Source organism: Silene latifolia, chromosome Y (assembly GCF_048544455.1).
Source record: "Silene latifolia isolate original U9 population chromosome Y, ASM4854445v1, whole genome shotgun sequence".
Classification (NCBI taxonomy): Eukaryota; Viridiplantae; Streptophyta; class Magnoliopsida; order Caryophyllales; family Caryophyllaceae; genus Silene; species Silene latifolia.
Window position 1 is genome coordinate 335,942,146 of NC_133538.1, and position 23,170 is coordinate 335,965,315.

Below are 23,170 nucleotides of genomic sequence, written 5' to 3' on the forward strand. Positions count from 1 at the left end.
AGAAGGCTCAATAGTGCACTGAAAATAAGAGGGTGACACCCAAGTAGAAGCAAATGGCTCAGAAATATGCCAAATAGTCCTCCGAGTACAGGACTCTAACCATGCGTTGCACCTCGCGAGAGTCACTTCATGGATTTTGCCGTGAACGGGCTCAATAGCGGGAATGAGTTGCCGACGACCGACTTGTCAAAGAACACGGTCTGGATAGATATGGGTGGACCACTCCAAGCCCGAAAGAGTGAGATGTCTGGTTTTATCAGTTTCAGACAAACCTGTAACTTCAGTAAGGCGAAGCCAAGGTAAAACCCATCTAACATGTAACCCAGCATTGGCAGAAAGCCGATGTCACCAGAAAGGCTCCTTCTTCCCAGTAGGAAATTGACTATGACGAGAAGTGAAGCTTCTCACTTCATATGTACCTGAAACCTTTGGTGGATCAACCAACTCGAGTCTCTCACATAGCCAGATCTGTGAAAAGGGCTGAGAAAGCGAATTGGACTACAGGAAATGATGTCAAACCCATTGAAAATAAAGGAGGTGGGAAAAACAAAAAAAAGAAAAAGAAAAAAAGAAAAAAAAAAGAAAAAAGATGAAAGAAAAGGAAAAAGGAAAAAGGAAAAAAAGGAAAAAAGAAAAAAGAAAAAGAAAAAGAGAGGCGAAAAAAACGTTGCAATAAGAAAAAAAGAGAACAGCGGAGAGACATACCTGTTGAAGACGGGTTGATCCAGTATAAGCAAGGTTTGGGTTGGCCTTCCGAGCATCTAACCCAGCAATGATTTCAGCGAGAATGAGCTAAGCTGGGCTCCTACGTTGCTCTATCAGTTCAACGATCCAAATGAACTTCGCCTTACCGTAACAAGTTGGTACCTCAATATGCCCTTCAAAAGCATAAAGATGAAGCATAATAAATCCAAAAACCTTACGACGGAACGCCGTAGAAATCACGGGGTCGTCAGCACGACCAAACTTCTGAGCAATAGCGAGTAAGTTTACTCGTTCCCCATCAAGGAAAGCACGCGCCTCACCACGTGACAAACCAAGGAAATCACACTACTTGCTAGCCCATCCCCTCTGAAAGTCGGGAATAACAGGAGTTAGCTCAATCTTCGAACCTCCTAGAATGGCAATTACTTCTGGAAAAGGACAAATCTCTCCTTCTGGAAAAGTGAAAACATGATGGGTAGGGTCCCAGAATTTTAAGCACTCATCAAGAAAGACAGTTTCTGGCAAAACCTGTCTCAGTGGGATTAGTTGTTTCAATCCCGTATCAAAAAGTATTTGAGAATCCAATCCCTTGAAATCGGAAGCCGAAGATGACATGACTTTTCGACGAGAATTCATCCTTAACAAATAGTTTTGTGAAGAAAAGAATAAGAAATTATGATTTACCTCCTATTATGATCTCCTTATATAGGAAAAACAAAGAGAGAGTTCCAATGGTTTTAGGAAAGTCTTGCTTGCCGCCCAAGCAACTCGGCCGAAGCCTCGGGCCGCGGGCCTCCGGGTTTCCTTGCCACCCTTTATCGCTTGTTACACCAAAGTTCGTTGTCACGGGCTTTCCTTGTGTTTCGCGGGCCAGAATGGCCAATCTATATTTTTTTATCCCCAGCGAGTCCATATTTGAATTAGAAAAACCGTACGCACTTATGGGTTTCTCTTATATATTTTACGGGTTACGTCTTGCCCATGTCATTTACGGGTCAGTCCCCGAGTTAGAAACTCGAAACATGTCTACTCATCGTTTTCCTATGAAATTTCAAAAATTCAAATGAAGCCAGGCGAAGCCAATTTTCAAAGTAAAACTTTAGCTCTGGGCGAGGCCCATATTCAAAATGAAACGATCTCGGGCGAAGCCCATTTTCAAAGTGAAATTTTTAAGCTCCGGGAGAAGCCCATATTCAAAATGAAATGATTCCGGGTGAAGCCCATTTCTCAATTCCGAGTGAAGCCCATCGGGTCAGAAACCAAATTCAATATTTTAGTTCGGGCCTCGAGCCCATCCATGTGAGCTACAATTTCCGAAAGTCCGGGATAGCATTATGTGTTTTCTTTTATGATATATGTCCAAGTTTAAGCAGGTACGCTTCAGCTAAGCATCCTAAAGTCAGAAACTTTAGACCCAATTCAACTGGGGGCTCTGTCTCTTTCAAAGCTCCAGAGAACCCCACAATGATGTTTGGAGAAGTCTCCACCAAGTAAAAGTAGTCCGTGTCGGGTTATTAATATAAAAATATTCCCCAGCAGAATGCAACCAGTGATATTACAAGAACACTGCTCAAAGTTGGGCACCAATGATGAAGACTGTTAACTCTAGTGGGTGACAGTATGGGAGAAGTATCTCCAATGTATGATAGCAAACCCCTCGGGAGAAACCCGTCCTTTTAGGCATAGTTAGCAGAATGCATGCCAGCAGTATTTGGGTCGAGACAGCAGAACGCCAAGACCAATGTATACCAAACTATGATGCGGGTTTGATTCCGTCACAACGGATACGTAGGCGCCTAAGGATAAAGCTCAATCCACCACCATGCAAGTTTATGGGTTGATGACCAATGATGATAATTTGATGCAACAGAAGCAAGAGTCAATCTCCAGCAAAGTTTCAGGTATGATCTCTTCTGATGGCTGGCGAGCTAACATACACAATTCTAATGGACTCTAAACGACACGCGGAATCCTTAGGTCGAGAGGGACCCGGGGTATACTTTGCCTTTCATCTTGTCCAAGCCTCAGTAAAAGTGGGGGCTTTGTAGATACCCGTATCCGTCAATATTGGAATTTACAGAAATCCCGACAAAACACCCGATGATGATAGGACACATGTTTACTTACATCGCTCGTTAGTGGATTTCGTTTGTGATGCGGGACAAGCATTATTTGACGGTTTTATAATTTAAATGAAATTTAAATTATTTTGAAATAAATGAGATTTATTTCATCGGTTTTCTTTAATTTCGAGTTTATTTAAAATTTAAAGCTTTTATAATTTATTTGAAAAATAAATTATTGCTCAAAGTTTTTATTTTTGAATTTATTTGAAATAAGATATGTGATGGTTTCATTTCATCGCTTTATTTTTTAATTTGAAAAGTTAATTTAAAGCAGGTTTTAAACGAGTTTTTTAAACGGTTTTAAGCTCGTTTTTAAGACGATTTTAAGCTCGATTTTTGGACGGATTTTGACACGATTTTCGAGGCTTGCTTTGAGACAACCCATTCCCCCCAAGGTCACAGGTTTGAACCCCCATGAAAACCCTCTTTTCCCTTCCCTTTTTCCACCCCGAACCCGCGCAACCCAACTCCCCCTCCCCTTTTTTCCCGAGCTCACACCTAACACCAAACACCAACCCATCTAGCCCAACACCACACTCCCACCTTACCCACCAAATCAACACCCAACCTAGCCCAAACCCACACCAGAACCCACAAAAAAACTCCACACCCGTACCCTGTTTTGCGCGGCAAAACAGGGGCTCAACCCGTCCCTTTTCGAAGCCCTACTCCCTTCCCTATCTTTCCTTGCTTTCTCCCCAAGCATAGAAGATATTTTTCCTTCCCATAACAGCTAGCAAATCCCTCCGAAAACCGAAATAATCTCCCTTTCTCTATCTCTTTCCATGACCAACATATCACCTCCACCTTCCATATCTCGTCCAAATCTCTTTCCCCTTCCACAAGCCAACTCTACACCAGCTAAATGACCTAACGCTAGCACCCCTACCCCGTTTCCTATATAAACCAACACCCACACACTATAAAATAGGATAAAAAAAGAGACAAAAACCACAACACTCAACACGTATCAAAACCCAAGCAAACTACCATCAATCTCACATAAGAAAGCTGCCCTAAAATCCTCTCATACCCAGAAACAAAGTACAAGGTTCATGAAAAGGATTAGACAAGCATTAGAGCATCGATTTGCTCTCTTGTTTGTGTTTTCCCGCGTTTTGGACAACCACTGTTCTCGTCCAATTCTCGTTATTTTTAAATCATTTTTACTTCAGTTTCTTGCTAAAGTTTGAATTTTTGGATTTTAAGGATTCCAGAATATCTTTCGGATTTAGATTTTAGCAAGGAACAAAGTAACAATCGTTGTTTGGAAATCGTTGTACGAAGTACAACAAAATCGCGTTTTTCTGAACTCGTGTGAACTGCACCTGTTCTCACTCGTTTTTAATCATTTCAAAGTACTTTTTGCGTCTGTTTTTTTACTAAAGTTCCAATATTTGGTTTTAGGATTCCAGAACATCTTTCGGATTCAGATTTGAATAAGAAACAAAGTCACAATCTTCATTTGAAAATTGTTGCACGAAGTTCCTTTTACGCGAGAAAGTTTGTTTGTTTTTCGAAATTGTTTTGTTAAATTGTTTCGATATTTGTTTTACGATTGTCGAAGACATGCCTTCTAAGCAAAGCTTGCATACGGGATCCCGAGTGGTGTCCAAGTTTACATGCAAGTTGAGGGTGCACAAAATCCCGTCTCATCTCCTTTCTCTTTTGCTCGTGTTTGTCACGGCCTAAGGTTTTTTTTATCACTTTTTATCGTGTTTTAATAATCGTCTCATGTAATTTAATATGTTTCATAATTATGATTTTAATGATGGTTAATTTCTGTTTAGAATAAATAGTATGCTAATCACATGCTTGTTTCTATTTTACGACGATAACATGTTAATTAGAATAATCACATGTTTAGTTTATAAAATGAAACAATTTGTTAATTGCACGACGAAAACATGTTTCAAAATTGATTAAAATGAAATTTTAGTTAGTTTAATTCGTTCTCACATGTCTCATATTTTGTTTTAATTTTAATTATGAAATAATTAGATTAATACACATGTTAGACTTGTTTAATTTGATTAATGATGCATGTATGTTATTTGTATCGTTTACCATTGTTAAATCATCAACTTGACCAAATTAATATGTAGAATGCATGTTAAATGAATTAGACATTCATAGGTCATACAAAACCCGACATAGGACAATTTAAATTAATTTCTTTAAGGAATTTAAATGAATTCTTCTTTTCTTATGACGATTTCTCGCTAGTTGAATTGCGAATCTTAGCATCCGATTCATTACACTCGATGACTAGACTAGTCAACTGTGGGTTAATATCCGTATACTACCCTTTAATTGTAGGACTATAACGCAAATTTCATATGTAATTTATAGTCATAAAACAAAATAACAAGGAAACGATAAAGATTAGAAATAACCTCGGGTCCTTTATAGTGCGGCGTAAAGAACAGAAATCAACAGAGATTTCCTCCTAATTGTTGCACCCAAGACTTGTCCGAGATATGCCCTTGTGCTAGATGATGTTCTCCGATTGCCTTGCAATATTGGGAGAACTGATGTGAGTTTTCTTGAGATGTGAGATCTCGGTTTCTACAGAGAAGAATGCTCTTCGAAACCCTAATTATTTTTCACTAATGATGATTAGGTTAGAAGGGAGGAGAAGCTCTCCCTTTTGTTCTCCTAATCTCGGCCAAACCGAGTCCATGGGGAGGTAATGGGCTTTTCCATTTCCTCTTCATTTTAACTCGTAGTCCGTACCCAAATGACTAAATGTATATGACGCGGTTTTTATAAATCGTCATCGGTTATCGGCTATTAAAACATCAACTAATAACACGGGTTAGTTGAAGTATTAATACATGTCCGACAAAGACGATATTGTATAATTATATTCAATATACATTAATTAAATATAAATCGTTTATATTTAATTTTACTGAATTAACTTGGTTAATTCGCCTTAGCCCATGATATTTAATCCGTATTAAATATAATTTCTCAACATCACATATTTGACTAATTACTAGTCAAATGACTCGGACTAACCGGTTAGTCAAAATTGCATCTACATGACCGTATTTTCATCTCATTGTCACGTCTCTCAAACGTATCCTATAGGTGTGACTTTTAGGGACCAGTTGATCACCGCCATCTGTATGACAATAACGTCAAACTTATCTAGCAAGCCAACCGTTATTGATAAACGTGGATCAACTGATAATAATACCAAAGTATGCCCTTTGATCCTTTTAGAGGTTTATAACTCCTTGCACTAATCATTAAGGACACCAACCCCAACAAGCTCCCACTTGTCCGTACAAGTGCATGTGCAATGACGTTATCCGCACTAACCGGAGGACACAAGCTCCAACAAACTCCCACTTGTCCGTACAAGTGTATGTGCGATAACCGATTCTCATATTCATTTAAAATTTCTCCCACTCAATGTAAAACAATTTGCAGATCCGGATCCACAAAGGTCGTATTTTACAATCGATCTGTATCTAGAGTGGTTTCCCGACTAGAGAGTAACTTAACCGATAAAACGAATCCGTATCCGAGCATGGCCATGCATTTCAGATTCTGACTCCTCGAGTGGCCCTGAGAAATATCGAGTACCCGATAAAGGCTGAATATTTCCTTCAACTCGAACTCCTTCCGATCTAAGCACGGCATGAAATGACCCGAGAAAAAATCTACTTGGCCCCCTGTTACGGATGACCGTGAGAAAGAAACCAAAGTCACCCAAAATCCGCCTTAGTCTCAAGAGACAGTCGATAGTCAAAAGAATCGACTCTTAGGATCACCATGGAGGTCCTATCCACGACCGGACACCGAATGTTATAAAACATTTAGGACTCCACGTCGATGTCACAATTGTGTCCTACGAAATATCCGTATAAATCGCCACTTGTGATTGGTCAGGAAACCGGTTGACTTATGGCTCGTTGAACCCACCATCAACCAACGTCACAAAATAATTGCCAGAGTTATCAGCTCATGTGGGCAATTAAGGACCGAAAAGATATAATGTTCGTTCAGTTCACTTTGTGGTGTTCAAAATTTGTCGTACAAATCCACATGAAAAACAAAATATATATATAAAATATCAAAACGATGATGTCGTATGGAGTACAAGAGAGGATGAATCTGATCCATAAAAGAGTACTACAACTTAGGAACACGTTTAATTCCCATGGAATTAACATGCCCTTCATGCTTATCTTGTCGTAATGCTTTAGTGAGAGGATCTCTGCTATGTTATCATCTCAGCAATCTTTTCTATCACTCTTCGTCTTTTGCTCCACGTAATCCGGATTAGATGAGCTTTAGTTGTACATGTCTAGACTTGTTTCTAGACTTCGGCTCCTTAGCTTGGAAGATGGCACCACTATTGTCGCAATAGATGGTGATCGGGTCATTCGAACTAGGCACTACGGAGAGCCCATGTAAGAATTGACGATCCGTATCGCTTCCTTTGTAGCTTCGACGCGGCATAGTACTCGGACTCGATCGTAGAATCTGCTTTAACAGTTTGTTTCGAACTCTTCCACCGATCGGCGCCATTAAGAGTAAAAACGAATCCGGGCCGAGATTTGAGTCATCTCGATCCGTTTGGAAGCTAGCATCTGCGCAAATGCTTAGGTTGCGCATAGCTTTTGTTCGCCTCCATAAGTCAATGCCCAATCTTTAGTCCTCTGGAGGTACTTAAGAATGTTCTTGACAGCCAACCAATGTGGTTCACCTGGTTCTTTGTTGGAATCGACTTGTCATACTCAATGCATATGCCACGGCCGGACGTGTGCATATCATGGCATACATGATTGATCCTATAGCCCAAGCATAAGGAATCCGTGTCATGCGCTCTTTCTCTTCCGGTGTCTCGGTGCCGAGACTTGCTCAAATGCAACCCTGGAGCCATAGGAAGGAACCCCTTCTTGGAGTTAGTCATCTTTGAATCTCTCTAGGACTTTGTCTATGTAAGACTCTGATCGAGAGATAGCATCCGTCGTGATCTATCTCGATAGATACGGATGCCTAGAATTCTTTGTGCCTCTCCCAGATCTTTCATCCGGAAATGGTTTTTCAACCATACTTTCACCGAAGTTAAGAGAGGTATGTCATTCCCAATCCGGAGTATGTCGTCAACATACAATATTAGGAAGACAATCTTGCTCCCACTCGACTTGATATATAGACATGGTTCCTCGACGGATCGAGTAAATCCATTTTCTTTTATCACTTGGTCGAAGCGATGATTCCAACTCCGAGATGCTTGCTTAAGTCCATAAATGGAACGCTTAAGTTTGCATACTTTCTTAGGATGTACTGGATCGATGAAACCTTCGGGTTGTACCATGTACAACTCTTCCTCCAAAAAGCCGTTTAAGAAGGCGGTTTTCACGTCCATTTGCCAAATTTCATAGTCATGAAAAGCGGCGATCGCTAAGATAATCCGAATGGAACGCAGCATGACTACGGGTGCAAAAATCTCATCGTAGTGCAAACCTGGCACTTGGGTGAAACCTTTAGCAACTAGTCGTGCTTTGTAGATATCTTGTTGACCTTCCACAGAATGCTTTATCTTGTAAAGCCATTTGCATTGAAGGGGACGAACCTTAGCCGGTAAGTCAACAAGATCCCACACGTTGTTCTCATACATGGAGTCCATCTCGGATTGCATGGCCTCAAGCCATAGCTTTGAGTCAGAACTAGTCATGGCACCTTTATAGGTTGCGGGTTCACTACTCGTTAAGAGCAGGACGTCATCTATGTCATGTTCCTCGACCATACCGATGTATCATGCGGAGGAATAGAGACTCTTCCCGACCTCCTAGGTTCCTCATGAATATTCACCGCAGCCGGGATTGAAGGAACAGGTTCCTCCAATGGTTGCTCGGTGTTTGGTTCTGGAATCTCCGACAAGTCGAAGGTTCTATCACTCTTTGCATTCTCGAGAAATTCCTTCTCTAAGAATGTCGCACTAGCCGCCACAAAAACGCGTTGTTCGGTTGGCGAATAGAAGTAATGACCAAGTGTTCCTTTAGGATAACCTATAAAGTATGTCTTGACCGATCGCGGGCCGAGCTTATCCTCGAGTCTCCACTTGACATAAGCCTCGCAGCCCCAAACCCGTATAAAGGACAAGTTAGGGACCGTTCCCTTCCATAGTTCATATGGAGTCTTGTCAACGACTTTAGACGGACTTGGTTAAGTATTAGAGCAAACACATAAGAGCATAACCCCATAATGAGTCGGGCAACACGGTGTGACTCATCATGGATCGAACCATATCAAGTAATGTTCGATTTCTCCGTTCGGACACACCATTCAATGGAGGTGTTCCAGGTGGAGTTAACTGTAAGGCAATCCCACAGCCTTTGAGGTGTTGATCAAACTCGTGAGAAAGATACTCGCCACCACGATCCGAACGTAGTGTTTTAATCTTTCTACCTAATAGGTTATGTACCCTATTTTGGTATTCCTTGAATTTCTCAAAGGATTCACTTTTGTGCTTCATTAAGTAGACATAGCCATATCTACTTAAGTCGTCCGTGAAAGTGATGAAATACCTATAGCCTTCTCGTGCGGTGATTGACATAGGGCCACATACATCCGTGTGTATGAGTCCTAATAGGTCGCAGCCGCGCATTCCAACACCTTTGAAGGAAATACGAGTCATCTTACCGATGAGACATGATTCACACGTGCCAAATGATTGAAAATCAAAGGCTGAGATAGCTCCATGTTTGATGAGCTGTTTTACGCGTTTCTCATTAATGTGTCCCATACGGCGATTGCCATAGATACGTTTGATCTTTATCACCAACCTTTAACTTTTTATTCATTACGTGTAATATTTCGGTGGTCCGATCTAAAACATAAATTCCGTTCATGGAGACTCGCCTTTGCCGTAAATCATATCGTGTAATGAGAAAATGCAAGAATTATTTTCTATTACAAATGAAAAACCAAGTTTATCAAGTGCGGCGAAATAATGTTTTTCGAAAGACTAGGAACATAATAAATATCATATAATGACAACTCAAATCCGCTAGGAAGTCGGATCACATATGTCCCCTTGGAGATGGCAACTCTTGCTCCATTCCCAACACGCAGTCCACCTCACCCTTTACGAGGGGTTCGATGTTTCGGAGCCCATGCACATGATTACACAGATGAGAACCACAACAAGTATCAAGTACCCAAGTTCCGTAACTTGCGTGGTTAATCTCAATCATATGAATAAAAGTAGAAGAAGAGGAAGACATACCAACAGGTTTAACACGACCTGCCTTTAAGTCCTCATGATAAACAGGACATGTGCGTCTCCAATGCCCAGTCTTGTGGCAATGATGGCATTCCATGTTATCATTCTTGCTCTTTGTCACGCCTGATGAGGTGCTCGACTCACCAGGCCCACTCTTACCTGAACCCGACTTCTTGAACTTCGCCTTACCTCATCGCTAGGTTTGCCGAGCTTTGCCCTTACCTTTCCCTTTATTCGACACAACGAGAACATCCTGTTTTATGCTCCCACTGAACTTCATGTCCTTCTCGGTCTGTACGAGGAGGGAGTGTAGTTCATGCGGAGTTTTCTTCAAATCATTCATATAGTAATTCGCTCTAAATTGCGAATAACCATCGTGGAGTGAGTGAAGAATGCGGTCGATAACAATGTTCTCGCTGATGTTACGATTAAAGGTCTCCGGTTTCTCGACATTCTCAATCATGCTGAGAATGTGTGGGCTAACCGGTTGGCCCTTCCGGAGTCTCGCATCAAAGAAGCGAGTGGTATGCTCATAGGTCACGATTCTCGGTGCTGCTTTAGAATTCCTTAGTGAGCGTGGTGAAAATCTTGTTTGCACCATGGGCTATGAAGCGTTTCCGCAAATTGGGTTCCATTGCAAAAATGAGTACGTTTTTAATCGCACCCGCTTCCATACGTAAAATCATTAAACTTGGTGATTTCAAAGACTCTAGCCGTGGGACCTTGGTTTGCCGGGATGGGCTCTAATAGATATTTGAGCTTCCGTCGGCAGCAGCATTCCGTAATGCCGCTTCCCGATCCGCGAAGTTGGATCCATCATTCTTCGATCCGAGTAGACGATTCATCTCGATTCATGAAGATCCGGCCGGACTCACGGTCCAATGTGGCACTTGGCATTGGGTTTTCGTGAGAACCACCATTTGTTGTTTAGCGATTTAAAATCGTGATCTACACTGAAAAGAAAGGAAAAACAAAAACGAAATAAGCAACTCATCGAGGTGATTTAAGTCTATTTTAAAAATCATTTTAAACATGTAGACTCTCGCACTTGCATAATTGATCTCCCTCAAGAAAGATACAAGTGATCCCAAGACTCAATTTCGTAAATTGATAAGCCAACTTTGTTTAGCTAATTCTTCCTAAGAACTCTTGGTCGACAGATTTCCGTAAATCCTATCTATAGTCCACCATAATCACAGGATCGTACGAGTGACCATAGTGTTGAGATAAAATAGGTCAATCGGTTCCAACTTACCCGACGTAGAAGGGGTCATATTATGCCTACCGACGAAGAAGGGACTCATTGGAGTTTGACCTATAAAGACCGTTCTCAATTTTAGTTTATACGAGGAAGATCCTATCAACAAAATTATAATTCATTTTAAGTGAACGAATAACTAGCGTCTGTCGTGAATGAATTTATTTGGATGATGGCTTTAAAACGTGTGACATGAGAATGTCAATGAAAACTAACTCGTGACCTCTATATGTGTCGGTTTTCATGCAATAAATAGGTGGTTTGGTTTTTAGGCGGAATATGATGCATATTATCGTTACGAAAAATAAATAAATGAATGCAATACGTAAATAAAATTCCTAGTGTGGCCTATCCTAGTATAAGAACATAATACAACTTTGGAATCCACCGTTGGACCCGAAAAGCTTGTCTTGATGTTCCATCTTGATCCAAGTAGCGGGAGTGAGCATCTGGTCTCCATCTTTGGTCTTCTCAAAAATTACAATTAAAATTACAAAATATAAACCTATTTACATTCTAATTAAAAACTGTAATTACAAGTGAAAAATCCCAAAACGGAGATACGAGATCTCAAAATACAACCAAGACCGTGTTCCATCATTACGGTAACACGTTCTACTAAGGCCACACTAAGTTACAACCGTTTGTAAATTAAAATAAATACGTAATAAAAGGGCATTCACGGCATTCAAGATAAACGATAAATAAAAATGCATCAACTAAAAAAATTCATTCGTGACATAATTCCGTAATTATGTTAAATTTATCCAAACCACCTTTTAATGATTAAAATTCATGTGATAAAACCGCTTCTATCATTTAATTTTAATCCATTACAATCCGTTACTTTAAATACGCTTTAAAATAACTTAATGGTACGTGTGTGAACCGTTTCACAATCATAGCGAGTGTACAATATCCGTATAAAGTACATATTAAGGCCAAAAGAAAATTTAAAGCAAAAAGAATAAATTTTCAAAGTCACAAAAACAGAAATCCTTCGATCCAGGGACATAAGTGCTCGATCGAGGGACAAAAGGGCTCGATCGATGAACTCGCAAGTCGATCGAGAGGGTTGCCAAACAGAAAGTGCTCGATCGACTAAACTGGTGGTCGATCGAGTACCTTTATCGGGCGAATCTACTCGATCGAGTACGAGGACAACTCGATCGAGCAGAGGGGTTTTGAAAGGGGTCAATCGAGTACAACAGGGACTCGATCGAACAAAAACAAGACAGAAATAGCACTCGATCGAGTAGAAATACGCTCGATCGAATGCAAACATGGTTGAAACTTCAAAACCCTCGTGAAAACAGTTTGTCGAGACAAAATCAATTGCAATTTTGATCAAAACGCATCAAAACAAATTTAACAATTGACAAAAACTTGACATGTTGCTATAATCTCCGTATAAAATAACAACATGTAAAAACAATATGAAAATTGAAACAAAACAGTAGTGTAAAACATGAAACGGCACGGTTTTCAAGACAAAACAACAACAAGAGCAACCGTGTAAACAGGACACGGTTCCCAATGCAACCAAAAACGCAGCAACAACAGAAAAAAAATTTCTGCCGTGTAAAAATTGGCTGCCGAGACAAAATTTTTAAACAAAAAATCATCGATTCATTTCGTTTAATGAAAATTACATAGAAAAAAATACGTGGCCTCGCTCTGATACCACTTGTGGGTTAATATCCGTATACTACCCTTTAATTGTAGGACTATAACGCAAATTTCATATGTAATTTATAGTCATAAAACAAAATAACAAGGAAACGATAAAGATTAGAAATAACCTCGGGTCCTTTATAGTGCGGCGTAAAGAACAGAAATCAACAGAGATTTCCTCCTAATTGTTGCACCCAAGACTTGTCCGAGATATGCCCTTGTGCTAGATGATGTTCTCCGATTGCCTTGCAATATTGGGAGAACGATGTGAGTTTTCTTGAGATGTGAGATCTCGGTTTCTCTGACAGAAGAATGCTCTTCAAAACCCTAATTATTTTTCACTAATGATGATTAGGTTAGAAGGGAGGAGAAGCTCTCCCTTTTGTTCTCCTAATCTCGGCCAAACCGAGTCCATGGGGAGGTAATGGGCTTTTCCATTTCCTCTTCATTTTAACTCGTAGTCCGTACCCAAATGACTAAATGTATATGACGCGGTTTTTATAAATCGTCATCGGTTATCGGCTATTAAAACATCAACTAATAACACGGGTTAGTTGAAGTATTAATACATGTCCGACAAAGACGATATTGTATAATTATATTCAATATACATTAATTAAATATAAATCGTTTATATTTAATTTTACGAATTAATCGTTAATTAAGCTTTTAGCCCATGATATTTAATCCGTATTAAATATAATATCTCAACATCACATATTTGACTAATTACTAGTCAAATGACTCGGACTAATCGGTTAGTCAAAATTGGCATCTACATGACCGTATTTTCATCTTGTCACGTCTCTCAAACGTATCCTATAGGTGTGACTTTTAGGGACCAGTTGATCACCGCCATCTGTATGACAATAACGTCAAACTTATCTAGCAAGCCAACCGTTATTGATAAACGTGGATCAACTGATAATAATACCAAAGTATGCCCTTTGATCCTTTTAGAGGTTTATAAGTCCTTGCACTAACTGTTAAGGACACCAACCCCAACATCAACGTTGACCACCTGTTTTAGCCGTGTGATGCCTCGGCCTTCGTGCCAATTTTGGTCCTTTTTTTGTTTTATTTAGCTATTGCGGTTTCATTTTAATTGTTATTGTAATTTAATCGTTGTAATTATTGTAATTAATTCAAGCAATGTAATTTGTACTTTAAATATGGGTCTAGGAGGTCCTCTATTTTAAGTCAAAATTATTTTACAAAACCTTTGTTTTAGTTGGTTAAATTGAATTATTTAATCAGTTAAATCGAAGTGAGTGCGCAAAACGATCATGAAGCTAAGAACGAAGTCCTATGTGAGCCGTGGCCTTATCATTGGCACGTTTTTCAAGGCCTAGATAGGCGTGTCAAAATATAAGTCAAGTGTCATGTTTTAGCAATTGTATTTAGATCGAGTTTTATCTTTAATTCAATTGTTTGCAAATCGAGTCGACGAGAATCGTCTGGGTTGTAATAGCTAGTTCCCCAATGGCTCCCCCATTCCCACCTAAGTCATGCTTGTGAATGCTTGTTAGTATAGTTCAAATCAACCTCACATGCTAAATCACTTGGACAAAGTAGATTAGATACATTAAACTATTAAAAACCAAGCTCACATGTTAGGATCAAAATGATGTTTTGCATTCTCTTACAACGAATCGTAGTCTTGTCTAATTAGCCATCGTAGTCCTTAGTAGAGGCCGTTATTGCAACGGGCGGGGGTGGGTGTTTTATTAACGAACTTCCTATCACGTACTTTCAACAACGAACTCAAATCTCGTTTTCAAAATGGTTCCCAAATTTCTTTAAATTTGCTGGCGACTCCAAACAATTTTCAAACCCGGGGATTGCGATCAAATCCCCACATCCACAGACATGCTACAAGATCTTTAGGCACATGGTTCATAATCAATCATTTTTTAACTTGAATTCAATAATCATATGCCAATATCCATAACTTTCATCATGCAAACAGAGTCTTATATACAATCTTGTCACTCTTAGCAAGCTTTCAGAAGCATACAGTTTAATCCAACAGTTCTCAATTGCCGCATCACACACTTCTCCTTCAACAATAATATATCTCATCACTTGTTAATACAGTAAGTTCGAAATTTTACCTTCAAGCTCATAAACAACACACTATACAAAATTGACCACAACAACATCCATGCTAACTACCCTCGCTCTTTATTCTCGCCGCGGTGTCCGGTTCAAAACTAATAGGGCCATAACTCGAATTAAGGACGTCTCCCTAACCGAGCTAAGGGGGATCCTAATCGCTTATACCCGGTGTTCGTTTTATTTAAACTCATCCCAGGTTCATTTGTTTAGGCCTTTAGGATCGTTCGCTATGATACCACTTTGTAACACCCCTACTTAAGCAGGAGCCTTTAGCAAGACATTCCCAATTACATAGAAGTGTTACCATCTCGGTAACCCGAGACAATGATAATCAAATCAAACAATAATAAAGTACTTTAATACAAATGTTACAACATTAACTGAAACTGTCTCATTAAAACTAAACACATGATTTAATGATCCGATTACATGCTTGTCAATAAATTATGTCTGAACTCAAAATAGAAATATTAATGTCTGACATGACACTAGACCAAACCGTGAGATTAGACTCGCCATAGACTCCGTCATCTCATCCCAAGTCCCAGCACAAAATCCAGATCAGCTCTTATTAAAACCTGCTAAATTAACCTGCTCCCCATACGATCGGAAATTATCGAATGGATCAACACAGGCCACCCCGGAAATAGGTGACAATTACACAAGACACAAACACGTCAACCACTGGTTGAGTAGGGATATAAACAACATAAAACTGGACAATTAACGATAATGAATATGTATATAATAACTGCAGCAACTTTTTAAATAACAAACACAATAAGAATGCGTACCCGGTCTCCCCTCTCATACGGGCCAACCGCCACCCCTGTCATCAAGTATAGCATAACTCCCTTAACACCATGCTCATATCATCAAGGCAGAACTCCTTTAACACCGTACCATCTCAACACACTGGCATAACTCCCTGAACACCGTGCCTCAGAATAACGTACATAATGGCGTGTCTCCCTATCACCATGCCTCAATAATAATACAATAACAATATATATTCATAAGCATGCAATATATTCGTAAAACAATGCACAATAATAAGCTCAACAATAATCGAATTATCTCGCAAAAACCATAGTGTTCAACGACACATACATCATATCGATCGACCATCACACAACATGTCGTTCGACTCAACCACATCCTGTCTATTCACAACACACACCATGTCTATCGACAACCTTGTTAGGCAATTAGCAAATTTCATCATACGATCATTCTATTACGACATACACAAGCATCTCGATTGCGATATGAATCATATACAATAATAAGGATGAGTAGGGTATCCCTACTTGTAGGAAAAATGCAAAATAACAACAAGAGGACATTAGAACTGCACCTTAACGAATCACCAACTAAATCAGATTGTACTTGCAATCAATTGCAATTCATGGTAATACGGAATTGATGAAACCAACACACCCCTCAACCCTATGTCATGGTCAAAACACTATTGGGTAAGACGATTTTTAACTAAATATAAACATATTACTAGATTAGGGTTTGTATAGATCGACTTACGAATACGGAGGAATGAATGACAATGATCAAGGCTCGAAGATCCGTCTCCCTTTGTTTCTCTTTTCTCGTGCTCCCTCTCTCTTTTCTCTCTTTTAGGTTTTGTTTTTATGTTTGTAAGTGTTTAGGGCTTAGTATAGGTAGGTATTTATAGTTAGGTAAAATAGAATAAGATTGGGAAATAAACAAGGAAACCCAAAACACCCGCTTCCAGCCTTGTGTCGATCGACATGCACCACTAAAAGTCGATCGACACCCTCGATCGACACAGCTCACCTCCCAATCATGCCTAGCTGCCCTTCGTCTATCGACAGACTACTCTTGTCGTTAGACAACCAGTATAAACTCTTTAGACAAGGTCATTAGACATAGTATAAAATCACTATACTTATACCATTAACGTAGCTTGTCCTACCTATAATTTACGGGGTATACTCCTACAATTTATGGGATATTACAGTCTTCCCATCTTAAAATGAACTTTGTCTAGAAGTTCGCACGTACTTCACAACACCTATGTTTGTCCATCACAATACCACCATCATTACTGTAATCTTTACTTCTTAACTCAAATAGCGTAACACTTCTTAATAACAAAACCCAATCACCTGACAAACGTAATATGCGAAAGAAATTAGTACACAATGTAGTAGAAATTCTGTAATGCCACATTCTACCCCCTAAAAATAACTTCATCCCGAAGTTCGCACATACTACATAAAGGCAACTATACTACCGTCCAATCACTAAACATATTATTGTCATCCCAACTTAACTGTTTAGCATTATCAACATACAACTGTCTAACTTAATCATCAACATGCAATTCTTTTCAAACTCAACACACACAAACGAATTATCAACATAATTTGTTCTTAAAAGTAGTACTGTCACATAACGGGTGGTTATATAGGTGCATGTGGTGGATGGTGATGTCGCCGACATTTTCTGAGGTGGCCGGTGATATCGCCGGCGTTAGGGCTGAACAAAAAAATCCGATACGAGTTTTTCTGAATCCGATCCGAAATACGAAAAAAACCGAATATATGGATACCATTTAAATTGAATATCCGATCCGGTTTTTTCGAATAAATTGGATTGGATGTGGATTGTGATTTTCTTAAAACCGGATATCCGAATCCGATCCGAATTTTAATAAACTAAACGAAAAAAATGGAAAACGTAAAGAAGTAAAAAGCCACAATAGAAGACACATCAGATACCACACAGAAAATAAATCGACACAAACCATAATCTATCTCATCTCGCCTCCCTCTACCGTCTTTCACCCACATACAGATCTCAAATCACCATTCTCCTGCTCAATTGTGTTGGAGTAGTGTCCTCCACAATGAGTGCGTTTACATATTAAATCTCGTAAAAGGAATATCGGGGATTTATTTTATTTATTTGTCAGCTGATCATCGTTAATCGGTAATGATTGGCTGACTAGAGTTTGACATTACTGTCGTGTGACGGCGATGATCAGCTGATCCCTTTAGGTCACACCTATAGGATGACGCCCAAATAGAATAAATTAAATGTTTGTATGAGATACGAGATAATTAATTTCTTGTATTATTTGACTCTTAGTTAGTCACATAAATGTATTATTTGATGACGGGTTACGAACTCGGGACAAAGAGATTTATTATTTAATTATGAGATATTTAAATAATAAATGATTAGAATTTATTAATTAATTGTTAATTAATTAATTTTATACGATATGTGTTTTTGTTTTGAAATGGAATTAATTAGCTATTTAATTTTCTACAAGAGGTTGTAAAATTAGCTAAGTGGGATAATATTGACACATTGTATGTTGATAAAATGGTCTTATGATTACTTAATGGTTAAGTAGTTATTGGTAGTTAATTTGTATTATTTAAGTGTTAAATAATTAAATTAATATTTAATTATGTAAGATAATTAAATATAAGACTTATAAGCATTTGTGGGGCAAATGTCGAAAACCGAAATGGACTCAAATATGTCCGCTTGACCGATTTTTTGAGAGAACAACAAGTGTCCATTAAGTGGCATTTTTCCACTTAATATTGTCTCCACATTTGCCTATAAATACCCATACTATTGCACCATTTGACAAGTTGGAAAAATTTGAAGGAAAAATTGGTCTTAGTTGGTGCTTGTGGCCGGTTCATTAGGACACCATAAAGACCAAATTTTTCTTCTTCTTTTGTTCATCTTTTACATATAAACACATATAAAATTAACTAATAATATTATCAAAGTAATAATATTAATTAGTACATCAAATATACAATTACATGGTTACTACTACAATTAACTAGTTATTAATTTTAGTAGTTATTTGGGTTAATCTTGGGTGCCACCAAAGGAGATTACCTATATTGGTAATTGGTGTTCTTGGAGGATCATCCATAGTTGAATAGCTCAAGAACTATAAAGGTAGGAGACCTTTGTAGTGCCCATATTAGGCTTATAGCAATGTAAGGAACTTTTGTCTTAAGATGGTTTAATACCATCTTTTATACTTTTCATTTGCATGCATGTAGATTTAGACCACTTTAAATTAATTTGTAATTTTAATATCATAAGATGAGTATTAATTTGATCTAAATAACTAACAGGTGGTATCAGAGCATTGTTAAATACATGCATGTTGTCTTAAGACAATTTTAGTAATTTATGAGATAAATTAATAAAATTGATATTATGTTACTAAAATTCGTTTTATCACATAATATAGTCTTGCATGTAAATAATCTGGTCTTAGGATGATATGGGACGAAAATTTGATTTTTGTTAAATTTTTCCACTTTTTATAACTTAAATTGGCATAAAATTGAGTAAAAATGCATTAAAATTAATTAAGAGTTAATTAAATTGGGTTGCATGTTAATTTTATGCATATTTATTTATAAATAACCACATGCATGTTCTATTTATGAGATAAGTAGATACTTTAGGTTAATGTGATTAATTTAGGTAGTTTATTGATTTTTATTTGATAAAAATGGGTAAATAATGGTTATTTTGTAAATAAATATTGATTTAACTTTAGGGCTCACAATTTCTGAATTTTTAGCTCCTGGAAATTTTTCTAAAATGTACAAAATTTTATTTTAAGTCATTTCAATTTTTGTGGTTTGATTTAGAATTAAATCGTAAAAATTATCGCTTTACCGATTAAATTGTGAAATCTTTTTAAATAAATTTTAAAAACAAAAATTTTCACTTGCATGGCATTTTTGGTGTAAGACCAGAATGTTCATGATTTTGAAATTTATTTTTCCATAAATTTTTATATTAAATGGAATTTTTGTATGATAATTGTGAATTATTATATCTTTTTTCTCACAATTGTGTTTTAATTCCCATATAAATTCAAGATAATTGTTGAGAATAATTATTTTGATATTAGACCAGATTAGTATGATGAGTATTTCTTAAAATTGTTTTAAGAATTGATTATGAATTTTTATTGGTAAAAATTCCGTCAAAGCAAGCTCAAATGATCGTTGTTGGTAAGTTAGACGATTTGGCATGTCATTTTCCATAATGCATTTTATTATTCATTTAGATTAATGGTTTTTAGAATTATTTTTATGTAAATTTCCTAATATGGCCATAGGTAGAAGTTGGTATTTCCCGAAATTTAAGGGAATATCGACTTGTTTTGTAATTCATTGCGATTTCGCATCGCCTAATTTGTAATTAATTAATAGTTTTATTTTAATTTTATTACAAATTGTATAATAGGGTATTGTTATGTAATTTAATTCTTACTAATTAGATGAAGCTACTAAAGATGGAGTTTTCATGAAGACGGTGTTTTCGGAAAGGCGTTCCGAAATCCTAAAGAAGGAGGCCAATTTATGAAGACTCAAGGGACCAAGGACTTGTTTGTTATGTATTGTTGATTTCCCATCGCCTAATTTGTAATTAATTAATAGTTTTATTTTAATTTTATTACAAATTGTATAATAGGGTATTGTTATGTAATTTAATTATTAGTAATTCACAAATTGTTGAGTAAGACGGTCTTTTACTATAAGACCAACCTACTAATAAAAGCCCAAATAAATTACACTCTCAAAAAAAAAAAAAAAAAAGAAGAAAACTACTTGCTGTAGTCTGCAACTTCCCAACTAGATAACCAACGAGAGCACCTCTTCATAGTTCTACACGTATTATACACCAGTAACACCACCATTAACAATACCAATTTTTGGTTTTAATAAGACAACTAGGGAGATTGTATTATACACTTTGAATTTTAAATGACAAATGAGTAGTTATTCTGACTTTGAATTTGGTGGGTTTTAAATTAAAAAATCATGGTTCTAATTTGAAAACTTTGAAGTGATTTTAATTTATCAAAGGTAAAATTAAAATTGAGCACTTTAACTCTAAAACATAAGATTTTAACTTAAAAACATCATGATTGAAGATAAAAATTTTGGAATTAAAACTCAAAGTTTTCAAAATAAAACCATGAGTATTCAAGTTATAACCATAAATTAAAATTTTTCAAGTGTTGAATATGAATTAGAAAATTTTGAAACTTTGAAGATCATATCCCAAACCTAATAGATGGTGATTGTTATCGACTCTGATTATTGGCGATCTTCATCTTTCGTTTCAGTTGATTGGTGGGAGCAGAGGGAGAGCCGAAGGAACATGATGGCAATGACGGTTGCGAAGGTGGGACGAAGCGATCGACGAGCGAAAGAGAGCGGAGGCGGTGGTTGTGACTAAGGCGGTGGGGGTGATGAGAAGGTGAAAAGGTAGTGAAGAATTGAAGGATATAGATTTGGCAGTAGGAGAAGAGCGTTATTATTTTGTTTTTAACCTTTCTTTATTTTGGGCTAATTTTTCTATTGGGCCCGTCCTATGCTATAGGACGGTCCTATAGGAGAGTTGCTGTTAGTAATTAGATGAAGCTACTAAAGACGGAGTTTTCATGAAGACGGTGTTTTCGGAAAGGCGTTCCGAAATCCTAAAGAAGGAGGCCAATTTATGAAGACTCAAGGGACCAAGGACAGTGTAATAATTTTAGTTAATTAGATTAACTAGGTGGCCATATTAGGACTTGTTTGTTTTAATTCTTCTATGCATTCATGCCAAATCGTCACTACATATTTTTTTTTTTGTTGTTATCGATTTAATCGTCTAGCATTCACTAATTTTGTTCACTTAAAAGTGATAGACAATTAAATTGATAAGATCTCTCACATTTTGTTTAAAATTGAGATTAAGCCTTACCAAATAATAGCACCTATGAATCCCTTCTTCATTAGAGGTAGGTTCGGATCACCGAGGTACACTCTTTTTACGTTGGGTAAGTAGGGTAATAAAACTTATTACGCGTGAAAATTGGTTGGACTCAACGGGATAAATATGGGTTGAATCGGTCCACCGTGCCCATATTTATTCTGGGGCTAAAAGATAGATTTTAAGAAAATCCGTCAACCAAGAGTTCTAGTAGTAGAATCAGTCAAAACGTTGACTCACCAAATTTATATAAATATGGGTTGAATCGGTCCACCGTGCCCATGTTTATATAAAATTGGATCTTGGAATCATTTATATAATTCAGTGGGAGATCATTATATAAATGGGAACTTGTTAAATAGTTTCACAAGTTAAATATTTCTAGACGATAAATGTTAATCTTTCCTTTATTTCCTTTGTAGCAATCACGATGACTTCTACTAGTGAAACCACCACCATAGCTAGAGATTCATGGCTACGTTCTTTTATGGACAAATATGTATTAAAAGGCGACGGTAGTAATTTTAAAGATTGGGAGGAACAACTTCGATTAGCTGCCGCAGGTGATGGCAAATTACGCTACCTTGTCGATCTCTCTCCCTCTCCGCCTAGTACTAGGGCCACTGCCGATGTAAGGGAGGCTTTTTCAAATTATCAAAAGGAATCCGCTGCAATAAAAAATGTTTTGATTTTTTCAATGGATCCTGCTTTACAAAGGCAATGTGTCAAGTTTCGTGATGCACTTGAAGTATTCTCGAGGCTTTCTACTATGTTTTCTCAAGCCCCGAGAATAATTCAGTATGACACCGCTATTCGTTTCTTTGAGGCTAACCTCAAAGATGGTCAACCTGTAAGTTCACACGTACTTAAAATGATTGAGTACGTGGAAACTTTAGAGGGGTTGGGATGTAAGATCCCCGACGAATTAGTGGTGGACCGAGTGCTCCACTCTCTCTCGCACGTCAAGGGATTTACCCAATTTAGGGTAAATTACAATATGACAAACATGAGAAAGAGTTTACATGAGCTCTATTCTCTGCTTCTGCAAGCAGAGAAGGACATGGGATTGAGTGGGAGTACGAGGAAAGATGTGCTTGCGATTAATGTGAAGGGGAAGAAGCAGTTTAAGAGGAATGCAGGTAAGAAGCCCATTCAGGTAGAGGGCAAAGGTAAAGCAATTGCGAATTGCTCTACCAAGCCTAAACCTATAAAGGGTAATCCTCTTAAAGATACTTGTAATTA